We start from the raw sequence: 8,173 nt of genomic DNA, 5'->3' as shown, positions 1-8,173 counted from the left end.
TTCCTTCTTTTCCCTTCTTTACACTCATATTTATGTATATTTGTACAAATCTGAAGTTTTTGTCCTATATGAGGGATATACCACAAATCCATTAACAAATTAAACATACAAACATGAGCAGTGATGTGTGCAGTATGAACATAATTATATAAAAAACTATTGATTTTAGAATTAGAATAATGTTGGTCTCATACAATGAACTTGAGAGTTTTCTCTTCTCTTGAAATTTTCAGAACAGTTTGAGAAGGATAGGTGTTAGTTCTTCCTTAAATAATTGGTAAAACTCACTGAGCAGAAATCAAAGTGTGGGCAGAGTCTGGGCAGGCTCTCCAGAGACTACAAGGGAAAGACCACTTGCCTGTCTTTTTTCCAGTGTTTCTTATATTCCTTATATTCCTTGGCTCATGGCCTGTCTCTAGCATCAAAGCTTGTGTGTATTAGCTTGCTAGGGCTGGCATAACAAAATACCATGGGCTGGTTGATCTAAACATCAAAAAATTATTTTCTCTTAGTCAGGAGGCTAAAGGACAAGGCCAAAGCATTAACTGGTTTGGTTTCTTCCAAGGCCCCTCTTCCTGCTGTGTCCTCTCCTGCCTGTCTTCTGGTGCCTGGTATCTTTCTCCCCAATCCTTATCTCTTTTCTTAGAAAGACATTGACCTGTTAGATCAGGGGTCATCCTAAAGACCCCATCTCAACCTATTTGCATTTTTAAAAGCTTTATTGCCAAATACAGTTATGCTATAAATATTAGGGATTACAACCTCAACATATGAATTGGGAGTAGGCACAAAACTCAGCTCCTAACACATCGGCATAACACCTTCTGTCTCTGGCTGTTTCTCTCTTCTTTCATCATACTGTTTTTTCTCCTCTGTGTTTTTTGTCAAATCTCCCTCTACCCCTTTTTTAATAGGGTGTATGTGATTTCCTTTAAGATCTGGATGGATAATTCAGGCTACCTGTTGCATTTCCAAATTATTAATCTAATAACAATTCATACATATAGTGGTACCTACACACTCATCAACTTCAGAACTCATCAAACCAGTACTCATCGCATTTATACAAGAAAAAGTGTTTCAGCCCTGGCTGGTATGGATTTCAGCTCAGTGGATTGAGTGCAGGCTGTGAACCAAAGGGTCACCAGTTCGATTCCTAGTCAGGGCACGTGCCTGGGTTGCAGGCCAGGTACCCAGTGGGGGCCATGTGAAAGGCAACCACACATTGATGTTTCTGTCTCTCTTTCTTCCTTCCTTCCTTTCTGCCTAAAAATAAAAATAAACAAAATCTTTTAAAAAATGCAACTCTTAGAAAAAAAGAAAGAAAAACTGTTTTAGCACTTGGTGCTTGCTCACTTTTTGTTGCACTGGCTAGAACTTGTATGACTCGCAATACCACCCCACAAAAGAAAATGTTTCATCAGTCATTGCTTGCTTGCCACTCATTGGAAAGAACCAATGAATGCTTAGTTACCACTGTATATATATGTGTATTATATGAATGGATACTTTCTAGACATACTATATTTTATTATTGTATATGTCTGTATATACACAGACACACACATATGTATATCCTATATACATATAGGATATATATATATATATATATATATATAGAGAGAGAGAGAGAGAGAGAGAGAGAGAGAACAGAATATTATTATGTCCATAGAGAGTAATAATAAGAGGCACCAGGTATCAGTTTATACATCCTTTAAGGGGTCATTATTCAGGCTACCATAATTCCATTCCCTACTTTCCCAAACTTGAGGTTTTCTTAAAAACCATGCATGGTTTACTCATTGCACTTCCAAATTTTGGACACTATGGTATAATAAAACCAGAATACAAAATTGTGAGGATAAATATTGTACTTCTGACATGTTGTATGAGTAGATAAAATATCCATTATATTAATGGCTTCTCATATAAAAATATGACCTGAGATATAGTAAAATATAATGATTTTTCAAGTGAGAAAATAGATGAACTTTGGATGTCTCAAATAAATAAATGAGAAAAATTAACAGAAATTAAAAGGAGGAAGAGATCTCAACATTGAAAAATATTTGAATTCTCTTAAATATAAATGTATGTTTCATGAAGTCATACTTCCTTTGTGTTTCTTTAAAGGAAAGTCTGATGCTTAAATGGCAAGGATATTGCATAACAAGTTACTGATTAGAATGAACAAACTCATTCTAATTGCCAGTCGCTAAGTACTTTAATAATCCCAGATAATTCTTCTGGTCAGGCTATATTATATTACAAGATTGCAATCACATTTCTCTCTTATTACCTAATGTGTACACTAAGCTAACTTACTAGAAAAGAAAAGATACTACATTTCTTATTTTTATTCCTAATTATCTAAAAAATGATTGTGTACAGTACTTTGCTTGAACCATAGAAGGTACATAGGATGCATGCTTGATATATCAATAACCCTATGCTGCAAAAATAATCAAAATAAAAATTTACCTCAAAAATTATGTTATGTCTCCAATACAAGTATTCAAAAAACTTTGAGCAGATAACTCCTGATTAGAATGTGAATATGAACTTTTCAATCTGATTTGTCCAACTCTACTTCTATTGGAATGACCATAAGCATGTGAGAAAGAAATACCAACATTGGAAGTCAAACAAAAGGTGGTGTTTTCCTCCACAAGAAGAAATGTATTCTTGGAAGCCAAAATAAGGACAACAACAGGATTTATTGCTGGCGAGGACCAAATTTTATTGGCAATTAAAGGAAAGACATACATGGCAGAAACTCACAAACTTTGTCAAGTTCTGAGCCACAATATCTAGATACCAAGGCTTGCCAAGGAAGATAGCAGAGAAGTAGCAAGGTGGAAAAAGCCATTTGCAGAGTCTTGTGTACAGCTTGCTGCAGTGCTCACTCCGAGTTCACAACTGACACAACGGGTGTGTCCCGACTTGGGTCATGTGGAGGCAGTGCCCCAGACTGTTTTTATAACAGCGACCCTGTGATTTGGGAAACAAACAGTGCCCTCTACAAACTGATCTGATTGCAACAATAAATCTCTTACTTGTGGACCCACAGCCTGTGTCTAGAATTCCCTCTCTCTTTCATTAGCATGCTTGTTCACCCACCACTATAACCCTGTAATGTCACTTTCCAATATTAAACCTCAAATGTTTCCGTAAAAGTTTAATCCATGGATTTCTATATTTTATTAAAATACTGGTTTCATATGTTCAATAAGCTCCTCCTCCAGTTTTGGATAATTAACTTATGTGATCTCACTTCTCTGATTATGTTCATGCATTTTTATATGTTGAGAAGCAGTGGGGAGCCACAGCGGAACACTTCCATCCTTTTGGAAGAAGTAAACACATCACACAATATTGTTCCACTGATTGCCTAGTTTTGATGCTATGATACAAAATTCTTTAAAATAGCAGAAATGCATTCAGAAAATTATGTAGAGTTTCCTTCTGTGTTGTCAACCACTTCATTTGTCAATGTTAATATTTAGTGTTTATCATATACACAATTATTTTGCATAATTTATAATATTTTGATAAAACATTGCATTTGAAACATGTGTTTAGACTTCATAATGATGTGATAATTCATTATTCTGTGGTCTCTCTTTTTGCCTTATCTTTGATACTCTACACTCCCCTCACCACAAGCCTTTGCATTTTTAGTAAATATCAACACTTACGTTTACATATAAGCATATACCTGGAGATTCTGGAGTAAACATGGTATAATTCTGTAGGGTTTTTTCTAACATTTTATTTCCCATTTAACACAACATCATGAAAATGCTTCCAAGCCTTTTGGTAAATATATGTGTGTGTGTGTGTGTGTGTGTGTGTGTGTGTGTGTAATGTGTATGATGTTTAATACTTGCAAAATATTCTCCATTAAAATGTATTATTTTTTCTCAACCATTTCTTATTGATGATATTTTAGAAGTTCCCAGCTTTCTACAAAACATGCCAAAGTAATCACTGTATAACTTTATATATTGATGCTTTCATCTTTAAAGATTCCTGTATAAAATAGAATTTTTGAGTAAAAAAAAGTATTTTTTTTAAGCTCAGTCCTTTATTTTATTACTCTTTCCCTACTCACCCCCCAGCATGCATGTACCCACTCCAGAGAGTGCCCTTACAGTTTATCTCCCACTCAGGTAAGTATATTTTCAACATGGTTTAATTTTATTTGGCATTATCAGATTGTTTTGAAAAAACTACCAATGCACATTTCTGACAACAATATAATAAGAACACCACGTTCATTATATTTCTCCAGACATTTGGTATCATTTATTTATTTTTCTAGTGATAAGAAGTAAAATTTATTGCTTATTTGTTCAATGTCTTTGAAAACCCCTAAAACTGAGCATCTTTCCTTCAATCTATTGGCTGCTTGAGGATTCTCTTGGGATATCCGCTTTCATAAAATCAAAAGGTTTGCCAGTTTTCTTTTTTATCACACTGTATCTTTTTCTTAATAAGTAGCAAGTGCTTGGATAATATAAAGACCAAAATTTCATCTGTGTGAACATCTCTCAATAGCTTTGTTTTGAAGCTGTGCCATGGTATAATTTTAAATTAAAAGTATAAAACTGTGTATAGTCAAATATTTTATATATTTTATTGCTTCAGAGTTTCTTCTCTTCTAAATTTCCCTTTCTCTAGTGTATACATTTATTCCACTAACATTTATTCTTTATTCTTTTTATTAAATTTTAAGGTCAGTTTATTAAGTCCAATGATTAAAGTTATCAGAAGAATATTCTCCTGAAAATTGGTTTTTAGTAAAAAAGAAGGGAAAATCCACACTGCCTCAGTGTGACCACAGATGCTGTGGCAGTCAAACCTCTCTGCAGACGGGGACAGTCTGTTAATCAGGCAAGTCACGCTCTGGATTGGCTGGATTGTAACCCGAACCACCCGCATCATCATCCAGCTCAAAGTCATCCATTACCCGGAACAAGGCTCATCTACCTCCACCTTGTTTTCAGTCTCCTCCAGGAACTTCACATCAGATATGCCAAGATTACCATCTGTTTCAAATAGCTGTTTTCCACTTAATTTATGTTTTATTCTTTTTAAAATTTTTATTTATTTACTTAGAGAGATGGGAAAGGAAGGAGGAAAAGAGAGAGAGAGAGAGAGAGAGATCAATGCATGCTTGCCCCTCACTTGTCCCCATCTGGGGACCTGGCCTGCAACCCCGGCATGTGCCCTGACTGGGAATTGAACTGGCAACACTTTGGTTCCCAGGCTCACACTCAATCCACTGAACTACACCAGCCAGGAGATAACTCTTTTCTTTTTAATTTCCAAGATTTCTGAATCAGACTTGGCTTTCCAACATAAAAATTCTCAATTGTAACAGTAGTACCACGTGATACTTGCTTTTACATTTCTTGTGCTTATTTTCTTTTGTTTATTTTCTTCTTCTTTTCCAGTTTTTATTTCACCCACTATTTCATATAATGTTTCTTGCACAGCTCTGACTGAAGTAAAGGTCATCACTTTATGAAGGTTTTTATTGCCCGTGATGCTAATGATTTTAAGATTCTTGAGACATCATTATCTTCCAGATTTTCTTTTCAGAAAAGGGGTTTCATTTGGATATTTCTCAATATCTGTAAACTCGAGAGTCATCTGGGAAGTTTCAACATTATCTCCAGGCTCACATGTCACAGTAATGGTGAAGCTGTGAGAATTTTCTGCAAATACCGTAAAGGAGTCAGAACAGATGGACTCCAGAGACCCCAGCTGGTGGTCTTGCCCCTCGCTGTGTTCTGTCGTCATGGTCCTCGCTGCAGTGAATGTGTAGGGATATGTTCGATACCTACGTGCTGCTCCTAACATGTCAACCAGCCAGCCAATATTTTTCTATCTTCACCACAAAGAAAAACAAAAAATGTTGTCTTTTTTTCTTTGTATTTTCTCTTATGCTATTACAGTTCTCCCATACTTTGTCTTATATATTTCTCTTTTGATATTGGGTGATTTTTGCAAGAAATTTTAAAATAGGGACCAATACCTAATTTTTAACCATTACTTAATTTTTTGGAAGGACTCAAAACCATTTTCATAAAACAATTACGTCAATATTTTTACCATTCTCATCAATCTTTTCTGTGTGAAATCAAAGATTGGGGCTTGGTTTTGCCATTCTGTATTTTGTGCTATTTTTTTTCATTCCTAGTGCTTATTCGGACACCATCCATCAGACAAGTTCTATTCCAATGTCTCGCAGACTTCAGTGCCTACTTTTTTCATGGACTGGAACATTCTTAGGTACTTTTGATTATATTGGGATTGAAATCAAGAGCTAGGGACTAATCAAAGGGTTTCCCAAATCTGTTATCTTTAAATAGTAATTCTTAATAGTATTATATTATGCATTTCTTTCATCTTTTGTCTAATGATAAAAATTCATTTTTCTTAATTTTCGGAAAGCTCTTGAAGATCACAGCTGCAATTTCATAATAACCAAGATGGTGGTAGGGAAGAAAATACTAGAAGATTGATTTTCAAGTGTACAACCTGGTTCCTTAGGTTTGCATTTGTAAAGTGAACACTCTCCATATTGTATACAATGGGCCCATTTTCAGTAAATTTTTAACTAGAAGTTTCTTTAATTTGCCAAATATGTAACATTTTAGTCATCCTCATGATGAACCCATGATATGTTGCATTCACTTACATTGGTCTTAATCAACAAAGTAAAAAATAATAACACAGGTGTGCTGACTTTAAATTATGAACTCCAAACAGATTTGTCTACTCAGTCACAGACCTAACTTGTCTTCAGGTTTCTCCTTGGAATTCCCTATGGGTATTTCAAATATAACATTTCTGAAATGACTCCCACTGGTCATCGTCTCTCAACCTTTTTTTAAATACTCACCCTAGGACATGTCTATTGATTTTAGAGAGAGAGGAAGGTAAGGAAACATTCATATAAAATAAAAACAGTGATCAGTTGCCTCTTGCATGTGGTATGACCAGGGCCTGAACCAGCAATCAAGCCATGTGCCCTGACCAAGAATCAAGCCCACTGCATTGTGGTGTACAAATTGAACCACACCAGCCAGGGCATTCCTCCCCCCTTTTTTCCTCTTTATCTTTACAGCTTATTCAGTGGTCAGTATTGTCTGATTAATTTTATTCTCTCACTCTGTTAAAACTGTTATGAGTATTTCGTAAAGCATGAATTTTTTATGAAGGCAGACAGTTACATCAACTCATTAGGATTAACAGCACTACTCTAAGAATGTGCATCTCAGGCTAAATAAACCCCACAAATAGATACAAAAAAAGCGGGGTGATAGGGACAAGCCCAAGTGCCTCCTACCCAGGGTTTACTCATTTAGAGGTTATTCCTGGACATCAAATGTTTTGAATGTTTTGAAATGTATTAGAGCTGATAACATTTCTCCCATTTTAAATTCAGTATTGCATACTTCTTTCCAATGATAGCCTCAGATTTGTATATTTTGGAAGCTTAAAATTATCCCTGAAATGTACAAGTAGGTTGATTAATATGCATATTAATGTAAGGCTGTTTTATGGAAAGTTGCAGAGAAAAGAGGATGCTCTCTCCTTCATAGTATTTATGTACCTATAAATATTCCTGTGGGTGTCTCCTTGGAAATTTATTCAGTGGGGATGGCAATAACTTGTCTAGAAAACATTGCATACAACTTGATAAACAAAACGTGCAGATTCACCAAATAGAAAATCACAATTCTCTTAGAAAGTATTACCTTATAGTAAAGAACTTACTACAGTACAGCTAGTCTGTATTTGAAAACTATCATTTCTCCAAAGCCTAGCCATAAGAAAATTAACTCAGACAGATGCTCCAAATGAAACACTGTGTGTATGTGTTATGCTTAATAATATCTTTAGCTTTAGGTGATAACGCCCACCAGGGCAAACTCACTTCTGCCTCTGTTTTCTCCTGTACATTAATTATGTAACGAGAGTTTGCAAGCTAATCTGAGAATGTTTATGTAAATAGACACTGCACCTTATAAATTCCTAAAATCTTCTAATTTTCTGTCATTAACATGCTCATAATGTAAATCCAGTTACTCGGGTCTTTCTGGTTATGCCATTTTATGACCTTATACAACTACTTTTGTAAGCATTTGACAAAATTTGC

General features: G+C 35.1%; 1 pseudogene; it reads right to left on the bottom strand.

Moving 5' to 3' along the window:
- Positions 1 to 4,888: 4,888 nt before the first annotated feature.
- LOC118998849 (RWD domain-containing protein 1-like) lies at positions 4,889 to 5,808 on the bottom strand (annotated as a pseudogene).
- Between the last annotated feature and the right edge of the window lie 2,365 nt (positions 5,809 to 8,173).

The sequence above is a fragment of the Sturnira hondurensis genome, unplaced genomic scaffold (assembly GCF_014824575.4).
Source record: "Sturnira hondurensis isolate 20B ecotype Veracruz unplaced genomic scaffold, ASM1482457v3 Scaffold0014384, whole genome shotgun sequence".
NCBI classification, from domain to species: domain Eukaryota; kingdom Metazoa; phylum Chordata; class Mammalia; order Chiroptera; family Phyllostomidae; genus Sturnira; species Sturnira hondurensis.
The sequence above is the reverse complement of the archived record's forward strand: the minus strand, read 5'-3'. Positions and strand labels throughout refer to the sequence as shown.